The sequence below is a fragment of the Chiloscyllium plagiosum genome, unplaced genomic scaffold, assembly GCF_037043375.1.
Source record: "Chiloscyllium plagiosum isolate Xiang-an unplaced genomic scaffold, Cpla_swu_hap1 HiC_scaffold_9, whole genome shotgun sequence".
In the NCBI taxonomy this organism is placed as follows: Eukaryota; Metazoa; Chordata; class Chondrichthyes; order Orectolobiformes; family Hemiscylliidae; genus Chiloscyllium; species Chiloscyllium plagiosum.
In genome coordinates, this window is record NW_028270147.1 from 61,665,368 (window position 1) to 61,691,207 (window position 25,840).

A 25,840-nucleotide genomic window follows, 5' to 3' on the forward strand; every position below is an offset into this window, starting at 1 on the left:
AGCTCTATCCAATTGTAGCAATACATTTTCACACCAATTACGCAAATCCCTTAGCAACAAACACCAATGTACCAGGATTACTGATGTGCTAAAAACAGCACGAGCAAGTAATAGATAGAACTAAGTAAATCTAAAATCAATAGATCAGATCCAAAATCTGCACAAAATACAGTTGAAAGGAAAGCATTTGCAACAACCTTCAAGTCAGGAAATATTGACTGACTCATTTCAGACACGCCTAGAGCTATCCAACATCACAGATGTACTGTTACAGCTTGGTCAGTTCTGGAGCGCAAGTCTTCAGTACTGCCAGAATATTATCACCACCCCTAGCATTAGCAGTACTCCAGTGTCTTCAGCCATTTCTCAATATCACTAGGAATGAATTGAACTGGCTGAAGACACTGGAGTACTGCTAATGCTAGGGGTGGTGATAATATTCTGGCAGTACTGAAGACTTGTGCTCTAGAACTGACCAAGCTGTAGCAGTACAGCAATAGCACTAGCATCTTCCCAGCAGTATGGAAAATTGTCCAGGTATATCCTTATACAAAATGCAGGGTAAATACACCTTGTCAGATTACTGACCCACTTAAAAATCAGTTGAGTGAGGAACCCTTTCATCAATAATGCTATCAAGTAGAGCTTTCTAATTGTTGATAGCTCCAGGTTCTACCAGGACCAAATTATCAGCTCCTAACCTCTCTGCATTCAGTCATACATGGACAAAAGACTGCTTTCCCCTCCCCCCCCAAATATTCAAGTATTTGTTTAATTTCTTTGTGATTTCCTTATTCTCCACCATAAGGTATCTGTAATGGGCCCACATTTCTCTTTGTTAAAGTTTGTAAGTAGTAAAAGATGAGCAATGTTCATGTTTTATGATCCTTGCTACTTTTCATATTCTATTTTCCTTTTCACTTTCTTGGTCATTTACTGAAGTCCAAAATGCTCAATCCTTTTGTACCAAATTGGTATGAAAATAATAGTAAGTCTTGTATTTTCAGGATGTAATATAATCTTTAAATGAGACTAGTTAATCACAGTTGGATCACCTTTCCCATTTGAGTTGTGAAGACTTCTCCTGCTCCTCGGATGCTGCCTAACCTGCTGTGCTTTTCCAGCACTACACAAGACATTTGGTTTGTGTGTTTAAAAAGGCAAGTAAATTTGTTGTTCTAACAAAGTAGTATTTTTATACACATGAGCCATTGCCCTCCACTACCATGATTTTCCAATCTACCACAGCAAAATTGCCTCACAAACTTTGTAGGTTCTTAAAACCAAACAAAGGAATCTAATTTAGTTGAATCGGAAACGATTTTCAAAATTATGGCCATCCTTCCCTAAAAGGACTCTTGAATAGCCAAATTATTAATTAGCCCTTGCTTGTTGCACACTAGACCTAAAACCATCTGTGCTCTAGTTGGTTGCACAGTTTTAGAAAATCTTATGCACTTCATAAATTTGGTCCCACCACCACGTGAATGCTCATTACATTTAGTAACCTACATATAAATTGAACTCTCCAAGCTTACTGCATTACCCAATGTTTAAATGTCTATTTCTGTTTATCTCCAGTGATTAATCTTGATCTTCTGATGCAACATCCTCTTACTCGTGTATAGAGTAAATTTCTTACTAAAACACAATGCCCTGCCTCCTTTTCCTTTTTGTTTACAGCTCCTACAATGTTGAATATTCTGTTACAAGGTTTGGTCATCCTGCAACAAGATATCCATTTTACTTCTAGTTAGGTCATAAATTCATTGACAATTTTGCACATGCCTTAAATTTTTTTTTTTTAATTTGACACTGCACTTGGTTTCTCCTCTGCCTTCCAATATAGCTTCCTATCTTTATTCCAAAAATTACTGTTTGTGTTTCTCCATCTGAATTCTGAGTGGCCATTCTCCTGCAAAACTAGTTAAACTCTCACCAAGAGCACTAGCAAGTCTCCATAAGCATACTGATCTAAACCCAGTGTGGTGTAATCTGTCCTCCTTGTACTGGTTTTACCTGCCTCAGAGCAGATCCTATTGCCTCAAATCACTAGGCACACATTTGATTTGTATGCACCAGCATTTGGCACTGCACATAATCCAGAGATTACTACCTTTCAAGTCCTGCTTTTTAAAATCTCTTGCTTAACACAAAGCTGCTTTCAGGACCTCTGCCATCTTTCCACCTATAAATGTGGATGACCACCTCTGGCTGTTTTGGTGGCATGGTGGCTCAGTGGTTAGCACTACTGCCTCACAGCACCAGGAACCCGGGTTTGATTCCAGCCTGGAGCAACTGTATGTGGAGTTTGCACATTGTCTGTATGGGTTTCCTCCCACAGTCCAAATGATGTGAAGCTTAGGTGACTTGACCATGCTGAATTAGGTATAGTGTTCAGGGATATGTAGATTATGTGTATTAGTCAGGGGTAAATTTAGAGCAATGGGTCTGCTGGGTTACTGAGGACTTGTTAGGCCAAAGAGCCTTTCCCTACCCTCCCACACTGTTGAGATTCTATGTTTCATTGCCTCCCATTAAACTATTCTGCTACTGTACCAGGGGAGTAACATTCTCTCTATAAAGCATCAGGGAGGCATATATGGCATTAACTGAATCCCTGACTATTTCCCTCAGAGGAGATGAGTCACCATGGTGCCACACAGTTTCTGTCTGGCTGCAATCCTTTAGAGGAACAATTAGACTCATCTATATCCAACACAGAACCAGATGGAGTGCGAGAGGGACTCAGGGCAACAATGCTACGTGCCTGGCCCTTCTAAGCTGTTTAGTGGTAACCCATTCTCAAACTGAAGCATGACCACTTCCCTAAATAGGGTATCCATTGGTGTTCCAGTGTTTCCAACCACTCATTTCTGCAAACAGAAGTCTAACGTCTCTGCAGCTGGTGATACTTCCTGTATACATGGTCAGCTAGGCAGTGGGAAGTGCAGTTCTTCACCTATCACAATTAGCTCCTTCCTGCAAATGATATGGTTTTGAATTCTGCCTGTGTGATCTGTTCTAAATGGGTGCTTTCTATTTTCTGCTCAGCTCTTGCTTCTTTTCAATCTTCTCCAATCATCTATTGGATTATTTTCTGAATGAATGCCTTACAAACCTTATCACTAAAAACTTAAAAAAACAGTAGAACTTACTGCTGTTACACCTCTTTAGGAATAAAGGCAGTTACTAATGAGTTTATGCATTTCGTTAATTTTGGCTATATAGACACCTTGCTAACTGCTGTTTGCAGTAAAACCAGACGTTGATTGCTATGTTACTCTGTTACAACACAAAGTCTTGCTATTTTTATCCTCACCTCTGATATTCAGCTCCTTTACCTATACTTGTTTCAAAACAATGATGAAATCTGCAGGACAATGGTCCTCAAAGTTTATACTGGATAGGTTACTTTGAGTAAATTAATCAGTGAAAACTTCTATTACTTTGATGATGGAGCATACTTATGGGAAATCAGAGTAGCGGGATGGTGTTTGCCCTATGCTTTATGGACAGGGCAAACAGGCCAAAACTTTCACTTTATATTAAATATATTTAAGAAAAAAGATTGAAATATTACAACAAAAATAGTACAAAACTAAACCCAAATAAAAAAATCCCTAACCCACCCTCCTATATGAATGTATAAACAGAAGAGTATAAAATTAACAAACCAACTAGCTATTTAACTAAATAAGTAAATACCTAACAACAAACAAATAAATAGTAATAACTCAGCCCAGCCAAACAAAAACAAAAACCACTCATACATTCACAGTTCCTCCTCCCTGGATATTGGGCTCATGAAACACAATCATTACGGCTGCATAAAAGTCCTTGTTAGAGTGGCAGATAAATCGGTGTCCAGGTATTTCAAAAAGGGTTGCCAGGTCTTGTAAAAATTCAGTTTTTGGTGTACCATACTTGAGAAAATCCAGGGGAATATGCTCCATAACAATCTTCCACCAACCCGGCAGGCCTGGGGGTTTTTCGGATATCCAACTTAGCAAGATATTCTTCCTTGCACAGAATGTAAGAATATTGAAACGTTTTTTTCTTATGCGTGTCTACAGGAAATACAATGGGTAGGCCCAAAGAAAGATATGGTCCTTCACCACCCTCATAGCCAAAATCCTCTCCTTTGCACCCGCCACACTACTCTAATATGTTTGAAGCCTATCGCAATACCAAAGACAATGGGTAAGAGTGCCTGTGCAGACCTTGCATTTGGGACATGAAGATACCCCTGGTTTAAATTTTGACAAACGGTCTGGGGCTAAGTGGACCCTGTGGAGAATCTTCAACTGTAAAGCATGGGTCCTATTGCAAATTGATATCTTCCTTGCATTCTCCCAAATATCCTCCCATGCCTCTGAAGAAACTTCAATACCCAGCTCTCTTTCCCACATCTTGCAGAGTCGATCAGACTCATTGGAGGTGGCACTCCCCAATTGGTAATGTAAAATACTGTGAGTGTACTCTTAGACCTTAGTACCCCTCTTTCTAAGTCAGATTTATAGGGATCAGTCAACAGTGTGGTTTTTTTTGACTAAAATCCCTAACTTGAACAAAAAACGAAAAAGGAGGTCTCTATTAGGTAACGCACACTTCTGTACTAACTGATTGAAGGACATTAAGTCTCCCTCAAATAAATCGCCCATGCAAGATACACCCCTAGCTGCCCAATGTTTAAAATCCTGAATCTATCATACCTGGTTGAAAACCCGGCATACCCATTAAAGGTGTAAACAAAAATATTTTGCCAATATTACCTTCCCTCTGCCGAATTGCCCTCCGTGCTTTAACAGTATTGATGACTATTGGGTTATGGCACTATTCCCCAACTGTCCTCACCTTGTCCAAAAAAAAACTGGTAAGGGGGCACCTTGCCTGGGAGGCTTCAATACCTAGCCATATTGAAAGAGGGTCCCCACAAACCCAAATCAATCAATCACTTACGTAGGTCAAAATTGAGCTTAATTGGTAATTTTTAGTGTTCGAAGGTCTACTCCCCCCCAATCTGTGAGGCAACTGCAGTTTGGCTAATTTAATGAGGGCCGTTTACGGTGCCAGATAAAAGGAACTGAACTAACTGTTCAGTTTCGAGTGTTTGTTTATTGAAAATCAGGGGGAGCATCCGAATAAAGGTAGAAAACAAGGGAGAATATTCGTCTTAATAAACGCTATATGACCCAACCGCGAGACTGGAAGTGCCTCCCATCTTTGGAGATCTTGTTTAATTTTTTCAAATAATTGAGTAAAATTGGCTTTGAACAGCTAATCTTCAAGAAAAAGTCAGGACTGCAGATGCTGTAGATCAGAGCTAAAAATGTGTTGCTGGAAAAGCGCAGGTCAGGCAGCATCCAAGGAGCAGGAGAATTGGCGTTTTGGGCATGAGCCCTTCTTCAGGAAGGGCTTCCTGAAGAAGGGCTCATGCCCAAAACATCGATTCTCCTGCTCCTTGGATGCTGCCTGACCTGTGCTTTTCCAGCAACACATTTTTCAGCTTTGAACAGCTAATCCAGAACTGGAGTAATGAATATGCCCAAATACACAAAACCCCCCTGTGACCACCTAAATGGGAATCTATAGTCTCTCTCAAAAGCCAACTCTTTCATAAGAACACCCATAGGCATAGCCTCTGATTTAGCAAAATTAATCTTATACCCTGAAAAAGTGCAAAACGTGTGAATGCATTATATCAGGCAAGGCACTGAGACTGCTGGATTTGTCAATAAATTAGAACATCTCACTGTATGCAGACTCAATGTAATTTTGACCCCACTTCTGGAGCATATATATTGAGATCCCCACAAATGGCCTCTGCCAATGGTTCAAATCACCAACGTAAAAAGTAATGGTGAAAGGGGACAGCCCTGCCGGCTGCCCCTAGAAATATTAAAATTGCTTGAGTTGGTAAATGACTGCCAAAGGGTACACTGTAGAGAACCTTTACCCATCTTACGAAAACTTCACCCAGACCAAACCGGTCTAGAGTATAGAAAAGGTACGGCCACATGCCTTCTCTGCATCTAAAGAAATCACCAATCCCTGTATTGACTGCTGTTGGCATGCTTGAATTACATTAAGCAGCCTCCTAACATTATTGGAGGATCTGCGACCCTTTATGAAGCCCGTCTGATCCTCTTTAATAATAGAGGGTAACACAGTCTCCAGTCTTAACACGAGAGCCTTAGAGAGGATCTTAAAGTCCACATTTAAGAGCAAGATGTGCCTGTATGAAGCAGGGTCTTCCAGATTCCTTTTGTTTTTTTAAGGATAAGTGAAATATTGGCCTCTCTCAGAGATGGTGGGAGACCATGACTGTATGAATCATTAAACATATGGAGCATTGGGCCTGACAGTATACTTATAAATTCCTTATAGAATTCACTGGGAAGTCTGCCAGGACCCGGGCGCCTTTCCTCTCTGAAGCTGCCTCTCAGCTTCCTGCACTTCTTGCTCTGATAATGGGGCATTGAGAAAGGACTGTTGTTCGGGAGTCACACCCGGGAGCTTCAGATCCCTGAAAAAGAATTCCATTTTGGCCTGCCCCTCCTCACAATCCTCTGATTGGTATAACTTAGTAGAATCTCTGGAATGCCACATTAATCTTTTTAGAATCACATGTTAGGTTCTCAGACCCTTTCCTAATTGCCGTAATGGTTTGTGGGGCACTTCTTTCTGGCAAGGTATGCTAAGTATTTGCCTGGCTTGTCACCATACTCAACCTTTGTTTTTCAAAAGCCAGCTCCTTCTTTGCCATTTGCGTGAGCACAGAATTTAGTGCAGAACGCAGTGCCGTAATCCTCTGTAGTTTGACCAAACGAGGGTCTGTCAAAATAGGCCTTCTCGGCTGCCTTCAACCGTGCTTCAAGGAGACGTTGCTGCTCACCCTGCTGCTTCCAATTGGTGGAATATGAAATAACTAATCCCCGGCATATGCTTTGGCAGTTTCCCAGAGAACAGATGAGCTATCAACCGAGCCTATGTTGATGTCTAGGAATGGCCGAAATTCCCTAGAGAAATACTCCACAAACTTACTGTCCATGAGAATAAAAGGCGTCCATTCGCCAGTACCTTGAATGCACTAACATCCTTAATCTTAACCATAAAAAAAAAGTACACTGGAGCACGATCAGAGATGGCAATATTACCAATCGTACAGGATGCCACCAGGTCCAGGGTTACCGTAGGGGTCAGAAAATAAAAACAGCAATCCTTGTGTGACATCTATGCGGATTGGAGAAAAACGTGAAATCCCTACCTGTAGGGTGGGGACACCTCCAGACATCCACCAACCCTAATTCCCCACACAAACCCAATAACTGTTTAGTTTGTGCAGAGGGCATCGAGGGACCTTTCGGCAACCTGTCTACTGTGGGGTCCATGAGGCAGTTAAAATCTCCCCCTACGATGATGTGCCGAGACTAGAGACTTATCAGTTTAGAAAAAGCATCTACCAAGAATTTAAGAGACTGAGCTGGGGGACAATAAACATTTAAAATACCATATTCTTTCCTATTTATCAAGGCTTTAAAGAATTACAAACCTCCCATATGTGTCTTTAACACATTCCAACAGTTTAAATGAGAAATTTTTCCTAACCAATATAGCCGCTCCCCTACTTCTGGGATTAAATGATGAAAAATAAACTCCGTCAAAGCCATTCTGCTGTAGTTTCAGATGCTCGTCATTCAAATGTGTCTCCTGTAACAAAGCAATATCCACCTTCTCCTTTCCAAGACACAAGAGTACCTGCTTCCTCTTAATTGGAGGAGTGACTTCCCTTGATATTCCAGGTACACCATTTAATCAAATCAAATCTTCTGCAATTACATTTAAATTCTAGAGAAGAGGAACCCGAACCACAAATTGCTGAGCAATATAGTGTCGCATGGTCCACCAAATATAAAAACTACATAAACTAAAACCACTACGTTTAACATACAAAATTAAAAATAAAAAAAAACAAAAACCAGAAAACAAACCAACATATAAAGTGCCAATAGCGTTGAGTAGGGGAACTCACCCCCTGCCCAGAGGGGGCAACTACCCATCCCGAACTGCCCATAAATAAGCATCTAACAATCTCAACCACCTTCACTTCTCCCAGCTAGAGCTGCATCGCAATCACAAGCTAAAAAAGAATAAAACACCCCCATAGAATATCAATGAATTTTTTTTTTAAAAAAAAGGGAATAAATACCCCACCCATCCTTTCGTATGTCCTAACTTAGAAATTTAAAAATGTACATCTTAACCACCGACAGATATAGTTTGAACCAAATTATCAATAGAGAAAAAAAAAAAGGGGACAAAGCTCCAACTGGATTTCCTCAATTTCTTTTACAGAGTGATAAACAGAATGATACCCAAGCAACAATATTTATACATACTACAAATTGTTTAAATTAGGTTAGTTTGTCCACAAAGTCTCTTGCCTTCTCCGAAGAGGGAAAGAGATGCACAAATCCATGTAAGGTGATCCGAATATCTCGGATATCTCGGAGTACTGAATCTCAAGCTCCTTCAGTCTTCTCTTGACACCATCATACGATTTTCATTTCTGGATCACCACCGCTGAGAAGTCCTGAAAGAACATGATCTTAGACCTCTCATAAATTAGGGCCTTTGGATCCTTCCCCTGGAGTCTGGAAGCCTCCATGACTCTCTCCTTATCCCGGTAATGATGGAACCACACCAGGAAAGGACGAGGGCATTGACCCAGACCCGAGCTCTGCGCTGCAACCCGGTGAGCCCTCTATCTTCAATCCTCTCATGCCAGCCTCCAAGTCAAGGAATTTCAGAAGCCAATCTTCAACAAATTCGGCAGGCCACTCATCTCAGGCAGACCGATGATCCAAATGTTTTTTCTCCTGCCCCGGTTTTCAAGATCATCCACTTGGTCATGCAAATTACAAACCTGTGTCTTCAGGGCTTGGATCTCATCCTTGGATGAACTGGCATCAGCTTCCACCACTGTGACCCTGTGCTCCACCTCATCTGTCCTCTTCTCCAGGTCTCCCAGCTACTGCACATGCTTCTACAGCATGAGAGAGAGAGACTGGAGCCAGCTTCTCTTCAATCGGTTTTCCAGCATCTCGAGATTTCAAGAGCTGGTTCACCAGGTCCGAGAGAGTAATCTGCTCCGATGCTGCTGCAGGCTAAGCTGCAGACCCAGCCTCGGATGCTCCTCCTCCCTTTTTAGGCATTTCTGGACAACTGAAAATATAGGCAAGTCAAATTTTTAGAATGTTTCTTGGGGCTCCACAATCTTTCCAACGCCCCAAGAAATCCTGATCCTGCTCCTGCTGTAATGCGAAGATCCGCAGTGTGATCTTCTCAGATCGCCGCCATCTTAGATCCCCCTCACTTTGTTTGATAGATAATGTTACAGCTGTTCTGAAATGACTTGACAGAAGATTCAATTCAGCACAAATCTTCAGTATTAGGACCCATATTTTTGCTTTTACTGCATCCCAGTATCCTCTGCCATTTCTTGGCATCATACAGAATGGATCAAGTTGGTTGAAAGCTGGTATCTGTGATGATAGGGATTTCAGAGAAAGACAGATGGATCATCTTCTTTGCACTTCTGGCTAAAAGGATGGTTGCAAACTCTTCAGTCTTGGATTTGCACCCACATACCAGGCTCAACCTTGATTAGAGACTAGGATGGTCAGGAAACTTCCTCCTCCTGTTAGCTGTTCAGTTCATGACTGAATGTGGCAGGGCTCAAAACATTGATGCAATTACTAGCTGTGGAATAGCTCTATTTCTAGTATGCAGCTTAGATTGAAAGTAGCACTATGGATAACAAATGATCAGTGATGTATTCTGGGTAAAGGACTTCAATGCCTATCACCAAGGGTAACTCAACTACAAGTTGCTTTGGATGGCTATATCCATTTGACTGAAAAAGCAGCTGGCACAAGAACCAACACGAAGGAAAAACTACCTCCCCTTTAGGCGCTCATCAAGGTATCACAGGAGCATCTGTCCATGAAAATATTGATAGAAGTGACCGCTTCAGGGTTCACGCTCACACACAGCGCACCATCATTTTGACTGGCATTAGAACGGTACAGATTACTGTACAAAAAAGGGAGCTGTAGTGACCACCAGATGAAAGTTCTTATTGTTTGGATCAGACTGACAGGCTGAGGGTGACTGGGATCCAGCATCGACAGTGGAGTCAGGAGGGTAAAGACAATGCGATTAAGTAACTTAATTGGCAAGTTGTCAGGCAAACTTTTGTCATTTCGCTTGTCCAGCCTAGAGTGTGTGCCAGGTTTCTAGCTGAAAGCCTAAATACATCATGGTCAGCTCCCCACACCATGTGTAAAATCTGATCAATAATGGGAAAGAGGCCCTTAAAATGTCTAGTAATTGGCCTTAAAAAGTCCTAATTGCTACACAAGTTCCATGCCTTTCTACCACTGTGGAAATTGCAAGGGGAACAAATAGACATCAGAAACAACAGCACTAACAGGATGACCAATTATGCCTCTAATCACTTGCCAGCCACATTGGGTGGGGTATGAAGGAGTTATCATTTAGAGACCTGAGTGGGATTTATCAGTCCTGGGAGTCTCCAATAGCACAGCAACCACACTAAATGATACACATGAACTAGCTTCAACTAGGTGTGATTTCAAAATAAAGTAGACTTTTCCCACACTAAAAAAGGAGTGTAATACATTTGTTCTGTAAACACTTGTTGTTACATCTGCTTGATCTGGAAACTAGCCATTTTTGTTCAGTTCATTCATTTCCTGGGTATTTGATTAGATTACCTACATTAGATTAGATTAGATTAGATTAGATTACCTACAGTGTGGAAACAGGCCCTTCGGCCCAACAAGTCCACACCGACCCGCCGAAGCGCAACCCACCCATACCCCTACACTTACCCCTTCACCTAACACTACGGGCAATTTAGCATGGCCAATTCACCTGACCTGCACATCTTTGGACTGTGGGAGGAAACCGGAGCACCCGGAGGAAACCCACGCAGACACGGGGAGAATGTGCAAACTCCACACAGTCAGTCAGTCACCTGAGGCGGGATTTGCTATTGCTCAAAACATAATCTGTCGTGCTTCAGCTACAGAAATATTGCAGTATTTGCACAGATGTCAATTTGCAGACAAATTGAAAATGCACTCAACATAATGTTGATTATTCCTTTTGAAAGTGCCCAAGAATACAAATTTTTATTTCAGATTTCAAGAGCCACAAATACTACATTTTATAATTATTCAAAGTTTTTAAAGTTATATAATAATGACAGTGAGATGGTTTCAAATCCATTTTCCACAAAAAGCTGTATTATAGGGAATATTTTGTTTTTACATTTCCCATAACTGTTCATTTGGGTTTCAAGATGAAAGAAACTGCGAAGTGCTGTCCAAACTGGTTGTTCTATTATAAAAAGGAAACTCAGTTGGAATTGCAGGATAGAAAAAAGTAAAATATTGCAAAGTTAAACATTAATAAAATATGCATAGATGAATTATGTATAAAATTCTAAAACATTAAATAGGAGTTTTCACAAGAATATAAAAGGATAGCATTTATTCTCAAAGCTCATTTAAGAAATTGTGCATTCGTTTAATCAAGTCAATAGAAGTGATTTATTCTCTACAGTAGTAATGAAATGATATGATTTTAAGGTTTAATACAAGCACAAAATTCATTTGGCTACATTCAGTGTTTATTTCTGGCCACAATTTCTTAATAACAGATAGCATAAGACACATTAAACTGCACAAAGTTGCAAAATACATCACAAGAGAATGAAGTGTTTGGAATAGTGCTATTTAATAGGATGGCATGCGAGTCTGGTTTCATAGTAAACTTGAAGTAATGGTTGTCATGCATAACTTGACTTTTGTGTCAAATGCAAAGCATTGTTACAACTACTGAAGACCTTTGGTGTGCATGTTTGGGTGCTTTTCTACCAAAGAGATGAGATCAGTTTTTGTAATAGGATTGATTGGACTTAATGTTAACTGAAAAAAGCTCTTTGAGGGGACCTAACCAAAACATAAATAAATGTGGAAAAAGGGTCACTGGACCTGAAATGTCAACAGATTTCTCTCCACAGATACTGCCAGACCTGCTGAACCTTTCCAGCAATCTCTGGTGTTTTCTTGTGACAAAAATGGATAGGACTTAAATACTGGTGACATGGTAACAATCCAGTGCTATATTTATACCTAAACCAAAATGATGATTTAAGCTTTGAGTTGCCAGTGCAACAGTAATATTTATTCACACATATTTTGACTTCATTAGCATGGTTCTGTTGAACATAACAGTGAACTCAAGTTAACTTTTTCATTCCACAAATAAATTTCACCTGACTTGCATGTTTCCCTTTGGAATTAGAAGATATATTTCACACTGCATTAGTAAAATGAGACTAAGTTGTTCTTTCTGTAAAGTGCCCCTTCAGTTTCCAACAATTCTACTGAACCACATAGAAAGCACTCTTCAAATCTGTTAAGAACCCACTTAACTGTTCAAAATAATTGCGTGCAACAACAGTACAGCATACTCAAAACCTGTTCATTTAGTGAAATATGTATGAATTTACAGGCAAAGTTTACAATGGCCAAAGGTTTATCAAAGTTACATCCAGACTACCCGCACCCATTGAAAAGTCCTGAACAAAAAAGGCTATTCTCTTCAGACAAACCATAAAAATTGGTATGCTAAAAATTTGGATCCAATGGATGAATTATTTCTGCAATGGGACAAAAGGCAGGAATTGAGTATAATGCATATGAATGGAAGTGCAATTTGTGATGATGCAGGAATATGAAAAATGGTAGTGAGATGTCCCCAGTGCAGAGGGAAGGAGAGATCAGTAGTTTGGTAGGATTAGGTCAGACATAAAAGCATAAAGTGAGCACTAACTTGAACATATGCCACCATGGAGACAATGCTAAACAAGTAGTGAGGTACCAGAACTGTACTAAGCCTAGTAAATTGCTTCCAGGAACACTTTCCAATCTTTACCTAATTTGTAAGTTACCAGATTACATAGAAGATTTTGAACTACACACAAAAAAAAAAATCAATACTTATATAGGATGTGAACTGTGAAAAACTGAACATCTACTTAGATACAGCATCACCTTATAATCATTCAACATTGCTGTGTTTTCAAAAAAAAAAGTGGAATACTTCTAGTGATTTCATTTATAATTGAACTTCAAAAACTCAACTGCTAATATTTCACTCTTGATTCACTTAAGTTATAAAATGTTCTCAACTAGTCCTTCACTTGTTCTTTGACTTTGCCCCAAAGCCCTAACTCTCATTAATGCTCTCTGCCATGAGTCATTTATACCCCTGTAAGTCCACAGCATGCAGAATGGAGTCCATCAGGTGCACCACTGATTTTGTACCCAATCCATCCACTAAAAGGTGGAATTTATCCAAATTCTGTTGTTACTTCCATCACAAACTATACCAAGTAGGGCTCACCAATTATCCCTTCTCTTGGATATCTAAATGACACCCATGTACATTAAGATGGAATCTATATATAGTTAGCTTGTCATTGTTCAACTGTGTCTTAGCTGTAAGAGATGTCATCTTCCATAAGCCCTTTAAAAAGGAGAGAGACAAGTTACGTGGACTTTCACAGAACTAATACTTCACATCCCTTTTAAATGAAGTTGAGAAGGAACTTCTGCATATGTACCACCTCTGCCTTTTCTCTGGAATATTGCTAATTTAGTGTAAATGGTGCCTAACACACTGAAAAGATTTGTGCTGACCTTTGCATGGATAATTGAATGACAGTATTTTCTCCCAAGAGATTATCTACAATGCAGACGACATTTGTGAAACTAATTTTTAGCATATTCTTGGATCATTTGTATTCACATTGTTTGTTTACGAAGTCAGGTTCCCATAGAAGATAGCTACTTGGAGATTCTTTAGTTACCCAGATGGCACACACTCTTCCCCAAATCAGATAATCACAATCATACAGTAGAGGCCCTTTGGCCGAGTGAGTCTGTACCACTAAAAAAAAAATTTACTACCTGCGCTAGTCCCATAGTCCTGAATGTTATGAACCTTCAAGTGCTCACCCAAGTAAAAAGGTGAGATGTTTCCCACCTCAACTACCCTCCCAAGCAGTGCATTCCAGAACCCATCCAACAACTCTCTGGATGAAGCATTCTTTCCTCAAATCCACTCTAACCCTTCTGTCCTTCACTTGAAAGTTATGCCACCTTATTTTTGACCCTTCAACTAAGGGGAACAACTGCTTTTTACTCATTCTAGCCATACCCCTCAAATCTTATACACCAATCAGATCCCCCTTTAACCTTCTCTGCTCCAAAAAGAAAAAAAATCTGAACTTATCCAGCTTTTCTTCAAGCTGAAACACTCCATCCCTGGCACCACCTTAATGAACCTCCTTTACAACCCCTACAGTACAATCACATTCTTTGCATAGTACAGTAAAAAGAACTGCACACAGTATTCTAGCTGTGGCATAATCAAAGTTCAGTACAGCACCATTATGACCTCCCTGGTTTTATAGTCTACCTATGACTGACATACAGAACACTTACCTTTAATCTAAGTATCTGTCCTGTCACCTTCATGGTTTGTGGACAAGCACCCAACATCCTTCCCTTCCTCTGAACTTAGTGCCTTGTCATTCATAGAGCAAGACAATGGAATACTCATTCTTCTAAAGCGCACTTACATTTCACAGAATGGGTGGGAAGCAGGACTTTCGGCCCAGAGTCCACACAGACCCTCTGAAGAGCATCCTACCCTGACCCACCACCCCCATTCTATCCCTGCACCCTATATGACCAATCCATGTAGCCTGCACATTCCTGGATGTTATGGAGCAATTTAGCATTGCCCATCCACCTCACCTGCACATCTGTAGACTGAGATGAAACAGGAACACCTAGAGGAAACCCATGCAGATATGGGGAGAACATGAAAACTCCACACAGACAGACACAGTCACGAGGGTGGTGCTGTGGGGCAGTGTTAATCAAATTCCATCTACCACTGATCTGCAGGTTCTATTTATATCCTCCTGTAACCTGACATTTTCCTCTTGTCAACCACTCAGCCGATCTTTACAGCATCCACAAATTTATCATCCCACCTCTTCCCCTCCCCAGCCCCAAACCTTCTCATTTACATCATTTATGAACATCACAAACATTAGGGAACCCAGCACTGATCCCTATGATCTGCTACAGCACACATTGTTCCATTCATGCAAACAGCCTTCTAGCACCATCCGGTCTCTTGTCCCTAAACCAATTTTGGATCCAACTTGCCAGGTTACTGTGGATTTGATCAGCTTCTAGCTTCAGTTTATCCACTTCAGATCTTGTCAAAGGCCTTGCTGAAATCCATAATAAACTGCATCTAACTGCCCCACCCACCCCACCCTAACCCAAACATTTGGTCACCTCCTTGAATAATTTCACTGGATTGGTTCAGCATGACCTGCCTCTGACAATTTGAACTTTCTAGGGGCTGGTCCTCCATGCTGTGGAGCTCAGCATGGAGGACTTTGTTGCGTTTGTCTCACTATTGAATTCTCATTATCAGTCAGTGTCTTGAATGCAGCATTTCAGAGTTTTGGAATCAATGCCTATAGCAAACAGGATTCTGCAACATACGTCAGGGTGGTAAGGGACAATGGTTTGGTAGAATTTGATTTTATCCTTACTAAGGCCACACAGGCTCTAGACAGAATATTGGAATTGGCTATCAACAGAACCCTCTTTCTGGATGCATATACTAATATCTTATTTCATTGTGGCAATCCCTAAAGAACACATTACCAAAAGGTCTGTCAAATTCTGCACAAACTTTGGCTGGGTACCAATGCCTGGTGCTGGCTGAAAAATAACCTCATCCCTTAGGAGACATTGATTTACAGATCAAAGTACTTGAAAACTTGTGCGCAATAGTTTCTTGCAACAGGAAAGTCTTTTAGACTATGGACAGTTGTCCGCATGCAGAAGTTCTCTAACAACGGTCTGAGACTTGGAGGAGACTCACTGGCAAGGCTGAAGATCTTCCACAAACAGAACTTAAATGTAGATGCCTGCAGGAATGTCTCAGATACCTCACTTGAGCAATGTAGCCAATATGTGACTGAAGATGTGTGGGCCTGGGCATATTCATGTCTTATACTACTAGTCACCACAAAAGGCAGACGATATCTCACCACATGCAGAAACGTGTCCAACCATGCCATCATCTAGTCAGCCCAGGATTTTGACCATAATATTCAAGCAGCCTAGTTTGGACAGCAAATGCCATAGACCAGATAGACCTACCTGAAGCTTCTGGCAGAGTCAAATGTAACCTTAATCCTATAGCACAAAAGATCCTGATATTTGCTGCAGGTTTCATACTATTCTCTTGATGAAAACAGTATCAGCTATCCCACAGTTAATTCAGGAATCACCTGGCAATGATTCCTGAGAAATCATCCATGAAGATTTCTAACAGAAATGAATAGGACTTAGAAAAAGGTATAATATGTATTTGAAATTGTATAGCATTCATTGTTATGTATTCATAGATAGTCGCCACATCTTTTCTTCCTTCTCTACTTAGATGCAGTGGTCTGCGTTGAACAGCTTGGGGAAGTGCTCATGTCACCTTTTCCATTACAGCTGTCTTAGTGATAAACTCACTGCCGTGATCCAAACATAAAAGTTAATGGTGGATAGGTAATGTGCTGTCTTTCATATATTTAAAAACAAAAGATGGATTATGCCCCTCAGCTAGATTTTGCAATTCATCAGCTTAGTATTCCACTAAACATTCTGCTTTTTCTTGAAGCATGCTGGAACCATGTTTAGCATTTTTATAGGTTTGATGCTTGGTGGTTGACAGTGAAGCTGATAAACAACTCTGATACAGAAGAGTTTTTCTGTAATTGAGAAGATACAAGATAGTTCCATCAGCCTGATCAAAATCATCTGAGATTGTGCCCACATTACCTCAGGACATTTACTGAAGTCTTGAAGATCTAATCAAATCGGTTTTCATTCAACTTGCACATTTGGCAGAGGAATATTAAATTTCAGAATGGAATTAAGCTGTGTATCAAAAATGAGATAGATGCTCCAAAAAGAAAATGAAGAAAAGAAACGACAGCCTGAGAATCCATGAGCCTACTGGATATATAGTTGGACAGAACTATTGTGGGTATACCCTCTACCACCAGGTCTCTGGCATTAAAGTGAAGAACTTCCATGTAGAGCTCTCCACTGGGACAGGGAAGGGCCTCCATCCTACAATGGTGCATGACCCACAGCAAATCCCATCATGCACAGCCCCATGCCCCTAGGATAAGTCATACTGTGTGGCCACACACCTGTACCCTACTCTCCAGGGAACTTCTTTCATTTCAAGCTTTCAATTTTGAGTCTCCAAGTGCCTATAGTCTCAGCCCAGGGTGATCACCTCAGTTTGCCCGAGAGATCGTTCTGACTGGAAGTTTGTCTTACAGCAAGATAAAATACCAGCATGCTGAACTGGAATCTTTGAAAAAGCCCATTCCACCCTTATGGTTTGAACTGCTTAAAAAAAAAAAACAGAATTTGCTCTTTTTAGCCTATGCTGTCCACCTAGGATATTTCTATATAGCTGTTTGCCATCTATTTTGTTTGTCCCATTTAGACAATGAATGAATGCATGCATGTTTGAATGCAAAGAGGGTTTGGTTAAAATGTACATATTACGTGTTAATAATCCATTTCACCAGTGGTAAAAAGTCCAAGTTTGTTTGGACTGAATAGATTTTTTTCTTGTTTATTACTAAACTCAGGTTTCTGTGGCCTGGGATCAATATGAAATTCCAAATGAATAGAAGTACACTCAGAGACCCATAGTATGCTTGAGCCATTCAATGTTTTAAAGCTCTCTATAGCCTTGGCTATGGACTTGAAATAACACTTGCACATCAGCATTATCCATCCCACTCCAAAGTTCAGCACGTCTCCAAGATTATAGTCACCTCAGCAGTCTGGTTTCCACCCACCTCCAGCACATAAAACTGGCGGGTTCCTGAGTAGCAGTTCCCAAACTATTGCTGTTATTCTTCCCATGGGTGATCTCCAGCATGAGACAATGTCCTAAGTAAATCAGGTAGGAACAAAATAAAAAAAGGTGGGCAACTCTTGTAATGAGTCAAAGACTGATCAATCTACAAACAAAAGCTGAATATCATTATTCAAGTTTTGCAACTGCCAGAACAGAAACAACATCGTGGCACAAAATCACAGAGGAGACTCAACCTAAAGGTAACTCTTCCTAAGCAGGAGACTCAAGACAGCCTTTTGACCTGAACAAAAATATATTAACATGAGTTATATCTGACAAACTTCAGTGAAGAGATCAAAGTGACCAACAATACCACAATATGATTGGTTAATGACAGCACTGGAACACTTTTTAGGCAGCACTTAGAGCAATCGTGTCCAAGGCCGCGGCAGGTGGTAATTTTGGCCTCCAGTTCCTGGAAGTTCACTAGCAGTGATTCTTTAGCAGGGTTAAAATTAGATTCCCAAATAGAGATAGATGTTTCAGGTCCAAAGATTGGAGCTCCTCCAGCAAAGAGTCCATCCACTACTGACCAACCAGAAGTCTGGCATGTTGTTATCTCCTATTGGTCCTTAGAGTACATCTCTCAGCACATTCACTTCCTCTGCAGATCTGCTGTTTTCATGACTATGAGGAGCACATTACCTGTATAAACTAAAGTGATCCATTAACTTTAATTAAACACTCAAATCTGACTGTCACCACAAAGTGTGCTGAACACAAATACTCAGTTTGGAAAAAAAAATTATCCACTTTGCCAATCTCCATCTCTTGATCAAAGAACAGGAAGTCAGCTGATTGACCACTCTTTTGGGAAAGATGGATCAGGTCACAGACCTGATGTGGTCATAAATACTTTGGCCCAGGGCCACATTAGTAAAAACAAGGACTGCAGATGCTGGAAACCAGAGTCTAGATTAGAGTGGTGCTGGAAAAACAGGTCAGGCAGCATCCAAGGAACAGGAAAAACCGATGTTTCGGGAAAAAGCCCTTCATCTATTCCTAATGAAGGGCTTTTGCCCGAAACATCGATTTTCCTGCTCCTCGGATGCTGCCTGACCTGCTGTGCTTTTCCAGCACCATTCTAATCTAGACCCATGGCCACATAGGACTGGTCAAAGTGGACCAGGTGATCCAGTAATGTGCCAAGGCAGAAGAGATGACCTTCCAAAGATTGTGAAGTTCATGCTGAGGAGAGAAACTGTATGCCAGTTTAACAAAATGGAGATGACTGCTGTTTAGCTACACTATTATGACCACCCTGCACTAAGAGAGGAACATCTCCCCAACCAGGGGCCAACATATAGTCTTTCTCCAGCACACCTCCGAATACCCTGTGGAACTCCCCAGGCATTTACCACTGGTGAATAGGTCAAGGGCGCCTGTAAGCTCTTCCACACTAATTGGGACTATCTAGAGTGCTAGTACTACCTCAGCTGACTTGTGACAAGTCCTCCCGTGGAACTCAGCAAGCATCCTTGTTGGACAGAAGGACAGAACAGAGTAGTGCAACAGGTTATGGATTGCACCTTGCTGCTGTCTGAATCAGAGACAAGGGATCAGTCATCAGCAAGCAGCTAGAAGACCCCATACCTTTCTCCCCCCACCCCAAGCAGTAGAAAAGGACAGCTGTGATCCAGAACCTCTGGACCCAAGAGTTAATAATCCCTCAACATGCCCTTCTTATTATACACCTCCAGCAGGAGTTGGATTTGCTTGATTGTCAACTCTTTTGCATACAGCTAAGAAAAGACACGTTTATGAATATTTCTGACAACCTACAAGGAGATTAATCTTACAGCTTCCTTCTCCAAACAGCTCAGAAACTAATGCTGGAAGCCCATTCTCTAGAGCAAGTTGTTAAAAGTGCCAGTAAGCAGACCCCAGCTAAGTATTGAGCAGAACAACTTCCACCCATACCAGACTGTGGTCCAAGCACAGAACTTGTTCCATGAAAACCAGAGTGCAGGAAATGTACACCAAGTCCAGGCCTCTAGAAGGTAAAAGCAATGCCAGAGTTGAAGGACTAAATCAAGTCTGATAAGCCCTTCCTCAGGAAAGTTGTGCCCGAAATGTTGATTCTCCTGCTCCTCAGGTGCTGCCTGACCTGCCGTGCTTTTCCAGCACTGCACTCCTGACTCTGAAACTTTCCCACTGACGCCAAGCAGAACTGTCTACTGCCAGAGTCCCCTGTTTCAGGGGTACCATTAAAATCCTCACTGGATTCACCCTCCATGGAGTTTAATAGAGTGGACAACTCTTCAAAGCAGAGTGTTTCCCGTGTCCCAGCATTCAAAGTGAAGTGCCATGTCAATCACCCAAACTCCTCCCTCCAAAAAACACTCCATCAACAAACAGCTTTATACAGGTTCCATGAACCCTCAAGATCACAGCTGAAAATGTGGGATCAAATAACCAAACCATCAGAAAACCAGGCAATATGATCATTTAGATGCCATCTTGCAATCCAGGAGCCATGTAACTTTGTCCCCAGAACAGTCTGGGTTTCCTGCAGGAAGCAAACCACATGCTTCCCTTTAAGGAAGGAAAAGTTCCTAAAGCTGCACGATGTGTGACTGCTACTTCTGATATGGAGATCTTTGTGTTAGTCTTAATGTCAGTGAAATAGTGCCACTATCATAATGTGCATAAAAAGATGACAAGACTTTTTTTTTTAAAAAAAGGAAGAGACAATAATCCAAGAAAAAAAATTTTACACTCTAAATGCCAAAGTCATGACCAACAATGATAGTAAAATAACAAGAATCTAGTGTTGTGGAACAGTTCTTGAGGGATTGGAGAGCTGGAATAGGATACATAGATAGGAATGGATAAAGCTATAGAGACTTGAATATAAGGATTAGAAAATTATTTAAATTTTTTGGTGGAAATGAAGTCAATGGAAATTAGCAAGCACACAGCAAACAGTTTAGGATAAACTCAAAATTATGGAGTCTGGAAGATGAGAGTCTGACCAAAACAGCATTGCAACACACGACTGAAGGTAACAAAATATAAATGAGATTATATTACAAATCTCGTTAACTGTGAGCAGCCAGTTAGTATTTTGAATTTAAATTTGTGTATACAGATATCTGCTATCCCCCATTCAGTGTAATTAAGAATGCAGCATGCCTGCTTGTTCACATCAAAATTAATTAGTGCTGTACTTTGGTGCAGTGTGCAATCAGATCAATTATTGCAACTCCACCATTTCTGAACACACTAGTGGATTAATGCCAGTATAAGGTAAAGATACACAATACTGTGCAAATTAAGAGATGTTTGTAAAAACATTTTTACACTTCAACTATATGCTTCACAGCTTAAACTTTCTGTATTGAAATATCTAGGAAAGCCATTATACAAACCAATTATCTTAGCTGTTCTCAATCCACAGCAGTTCTTGAGATCTGGTTGGACTCCTAATGGAATCAAAGAAGTGACCATACCTATCTGGTGAAATTTTGTTTGAGAGACACAACACAATCTAAAATTGCATGTTTAGGTATCCCTAGGTAATCTCCTTCCTACAGCAGGTCAAGCAGCATTAAAGAAGGGCTAATTCCTGAAGAAGGGCTAATGCCCGAAACGTCGATTCTCCTGTTCCCTAGACGCTGCCTGACCTGCTGCGCTTTTCCAGCAACACATTTCCATCTCTGATCTCCAGCATCTGCAGACCTCACTTTCTCCTTCCTATTATTACAGCCAAAGTATTGTAAATCTGTGGAACTCATTGCTGCAGAGGGCTGTGGAGGCAAAGTTATGGAACGTATTTAGCAAAGGAATCGACAGTTACAGGGAGAAGGCTGGAGAACAGGGTTGAGAAACATGATCAAATGTTGGAGCAGACTCAAATGGCCAAATAGTCTAATTCTACTTCAATATTTGGCCATTCAGCCCATTGGGGCTTCTCCATTTGATCATGGACCACTTGTGAACTCAGTATCTTTCTCTTTAGCTTATCCTGGTTTATAACTGGAGAGCCAGGAATCGGTGTCCAGATAACAAATTTCAGTTCCATAGTTTTAAAGATCTTATGTAGTCACATCACTCCTAGCTCAACCTTGAAGTTACCTGTTGTGTTATTGCTCACGTCTTTTTCTTCAAAAAAAGTTTTTAAAACCATGATTAATTACTTTAACTGCTGATGAAATGTAATACATTCCACACTGATGATCCTTTGTTATCATATGTTTCATCTCTCCAATTCTATTATTAATCCTAACCCTAACCAATTTACTAATAGAAATAATCTTTTACTATTTCTTCAAAACTCTTCCAACATTGTAATCATTCTATTACTTCTTCCTTGGCAGTCCTAATGCAAACAAATACGTCTTTGTAATTCTCTCATGACTAAACTATCTGAAATCATCCTGACATCATGCTGGTGAGCAAATCCAAACATACAGCTTTTCTGTAGCTTCAAATATCCTCTCGGTGTATTCAAGCTGTACAGGAACCTCCATCTACATAATGGAAGAAACATCACTGGCTACTTAGAAAGGCAATTAGGTCATGCCTTTCTGAGACAATTATGTTGGGACATTTAAGCAATATTTTCAATTCTTAAATTGTTTTTGGGAGGTTAAATTCCTGCTCAATGTAGAATAGAACCAATGTGAATCTTGCAAGGGAGCAGAAATTTAGCTGTAATCGTTTCAACTTTAATATATTTTGGGCTTGAAAGTAGTTCTAAAACATTTGTTGAACCTGCCAAAGTACACTAGGAGGTCGCTTCGCATATGCCACGAGAAAAGGTGGGCCATTGGCTCCGTAACATCTCCATGACATCGTGTCATTCAAGACTTTGCGAAAACGACTAACTTTACACTTTTGAACTAGAGTTCTTTTTTAAAATCTGAAGCCACTCAATGAGTGAGCCAGGTGGCTCGACTGAACAAAGTAGCACAAGATAAAGAGAATTCTATAAAAAGATTAAAATATTTTCCATCTATAAAAAAAACTTGTCAGTCATTACCAAACTTACTCGACAGCAATAATGAATTATTCCACTTTCATGCATAAAAAGGTTACACCATAGTTTTGTAATAGTGTAACAAAACTAAAGGACTGAAAGTCTAAGCTGAAAAGAATGTTTCTTTGTCTTCTGCGTCGATGTAAAGCGACCAGATCACATATATTCAATTCTGAGCAACACCCCTTCCCAAAATGCTAGGAACACAAACCTGCTTTTAATAAAAATCATTCGAATTGATCGCCTGGACTAACACTTGTAAAATAGCCCCAATTATCGAACTAGAGGAAAATTGGTTCAGTTTGTATTGCTTGCATTTATAACAAAGTGAACCAAAGAAACTCTTAAGGTACGCAATACCGTAATAATGGCTAGGTCACAAATTCACGAAACAAACAGCAGGTTTCTCACAGCTGACTGTCAGATGTGCATTCTGGCACCTGATTACACTGGTACAAGACACAATAATATATCTTAGCAGAATGAATAGTGCTGACAACAATACACGTCTAATGAAATGCAGAAACGGAAAATGCAATGTCACCAAGTCCCTGCTGTCAATGAAGTGAAAACTCTGTCGACTGTACATCGCTCATTTTTAACCTGCGCCGGGAACCCTACGCGGAATGCTACTTCTGAACTGCTATCTGCGCGAAGATCGCATAAATAGATCGGAATTTGAACATGAACTCACGGTAAATCCAGCAAAGTATCGGGCAGACCGGTGTTGGCCTCGTTTGTACACTGGTGATTGGGGGTGAAAAATCAAAAGATGAAACAATGTTGAAGCCTTTACGAGACCGCTGCTCTTAGTGTCCAGGCGGGCAGCTCGCGCTGTCCCTGAGTGTCCAGCTGATGCTCGAGCCCCTATTGTCCGGCCGGGTGGTTCGTGCTCCCCTCCGGGCAGCGTCCACTCCCCGTGCGCACTCGAGCTTCCCCCGCCAGCGACCGGGTCGTGCTACAGAGGAAAGGGCTCAGCTTCTCTGTTCAACTGAAGGCAGTGCAAGGGAGAAAGGTCAAGTCCGACACAATGCGACACATGCAGCTTTATCCTGCCGCCCGCTGTAAGTACAGTATTTACAATCTCACATCCATCCTGGCTAGCTCCGGCACATTTGTGCCTCTCCCTCTGACAGCTCCATCTGGCTTTCGCGAACCGCACGTATTTGAATGAAGTGCAAGTGTCAGTAACATGCGCAAAAGCCTTGAAAAGGGACGTGTGGTTTGCAATTAACTAGCACCGGAGTCCACCCCCCCAAACGCTTATTGCGTCAGTCACTGCTTCCCACCTGCTTTTTTTTTGGCAGGTCCGAGGTCTATTTATATATTAGAGAAAATGAATATGGGTTAAAATACAAAGTTCGGCGTGATGTAACAGTAATTGTTATACTAGCATCGCTTATGAGTAGAAGAACAAGTTTGCGATAAAATTGAAATTGACGTTGATGAAGTACGAGAAACGATCTCCCCCAAAATAATTATTGGAGTAGTAATTTCGCCCTAATTGTAGTTTTTCCAACAAGAGTGATGGTGCGTGATAAAGCTTGAGGAATAGCTAAAATGGCCAACAGTATATTTTACATATTCTTTGCACATTTATAATGTTATTCTTCTTGAGTCCTATGCTAGAGTTAGGTCACGGAAAATCAGAAAACTGCCGGCCTGATTGACATTCAGAATTCCTTTTTAAAACGTATTCCTTAAAGTGTTTGACAGATCGAATAACTAATTTCTGACTAGTTACTTCTTTGTGCTGTAACGTGATATCAGGTGTCATGTTCAAATATATAAATTTATGTGCCAACATTCCCTCAGAAGAAAAACGTTAACAAGACTATTTTCCATAAAGGTAATACTCCATTTGGAAGAACTTGCATTTATCTAGCATCATTCACAACTGAAGATGTCTAATTGCATTTCATAGTCAATGGATTTACTTCAAAGAGTAGTCTGTTTTTGTAAAGTTGTAACTATTAGAGTGTCACGGGATCTACGTTAATTACTTAGATGAAGGATACAGAGTAAACCTGTCCCCTACTTTCTAAATATCTGTATCCCTCTGCTCCCTGCCCATTCATGTATCCGTCTAGATACATCTTAAATTACACTATAGTGCCCACCTCTGCCACATCTGCTAACAAAGCATTCCAGGCACCCACTATGGTCTGCGTAAAGAATTTTCCACACATATCTCCCTTAAACATTCTCCTCTGCCCTTGAACTCATGACCCAGCATAATTTTTCCCAAAGTGGGGAACTCAAAGTTTTTTGCTATCCACCTTGTCTATACCTCTCAAGATTTTGTAGACTTCAAACATTTCCCCTCCCCTCCTCAACCTCCATCTTTCTAATGAAAATAGCTTCATAGCTAGCATCCTCCATACTAGGCAACATCCTGGTGAACCTCCTCTGCATCCTCTCCAAAGCATCCACATCCTTTTGGTAATGTGGTGACCAAAACTGTACGCAGTATTCCAATTGTGACCGAACCAAAGTTCTATACAACTGTAACATGATCTGCCAACTCTTGTACTCAATACCCCTTCCAATGAAGGAAAGTGTGTTATATGCCTTCTTGACCACTCTATTGACCTGCATTGCCACCTTCAGGGTATAGTGGACCTGAACACCCAGAAATCTCTGTACATCAATTTTTCCCAGGGCTTTTCCATTTACTGTATAGTTCGCTCTTGAATTGGATCTTCCAAAATGGATCACCTCTCATTT

At 40.7% G+C, this 25,840-nt stretch overlaps 1 protein-coding gene across 1 annotated transcript in view; it reads right to left on the reverse strand.

Annotated features, from left to right (window-relative positions):
- Window positions 1–24,232, reverse strand: part of pde4ba (phosphodiesterase 4B, cAMP-specific a) — a 629,074-nt gene extending 604,842 nt beyond the window's left edge. Inside the window, exon 1 of the mRNA XM_043699422.2 lies at window positions 23,808–24,232. The gene's annotated coding sequence lies outside the window, so the exon portion shown is untranslated. The remainder of the gene's footprint in view (window positions 1–23,807) is intronic.
- Between the last annotated feature and the right edge of the window lie 1,608 nt (window positions 24,233–25,840).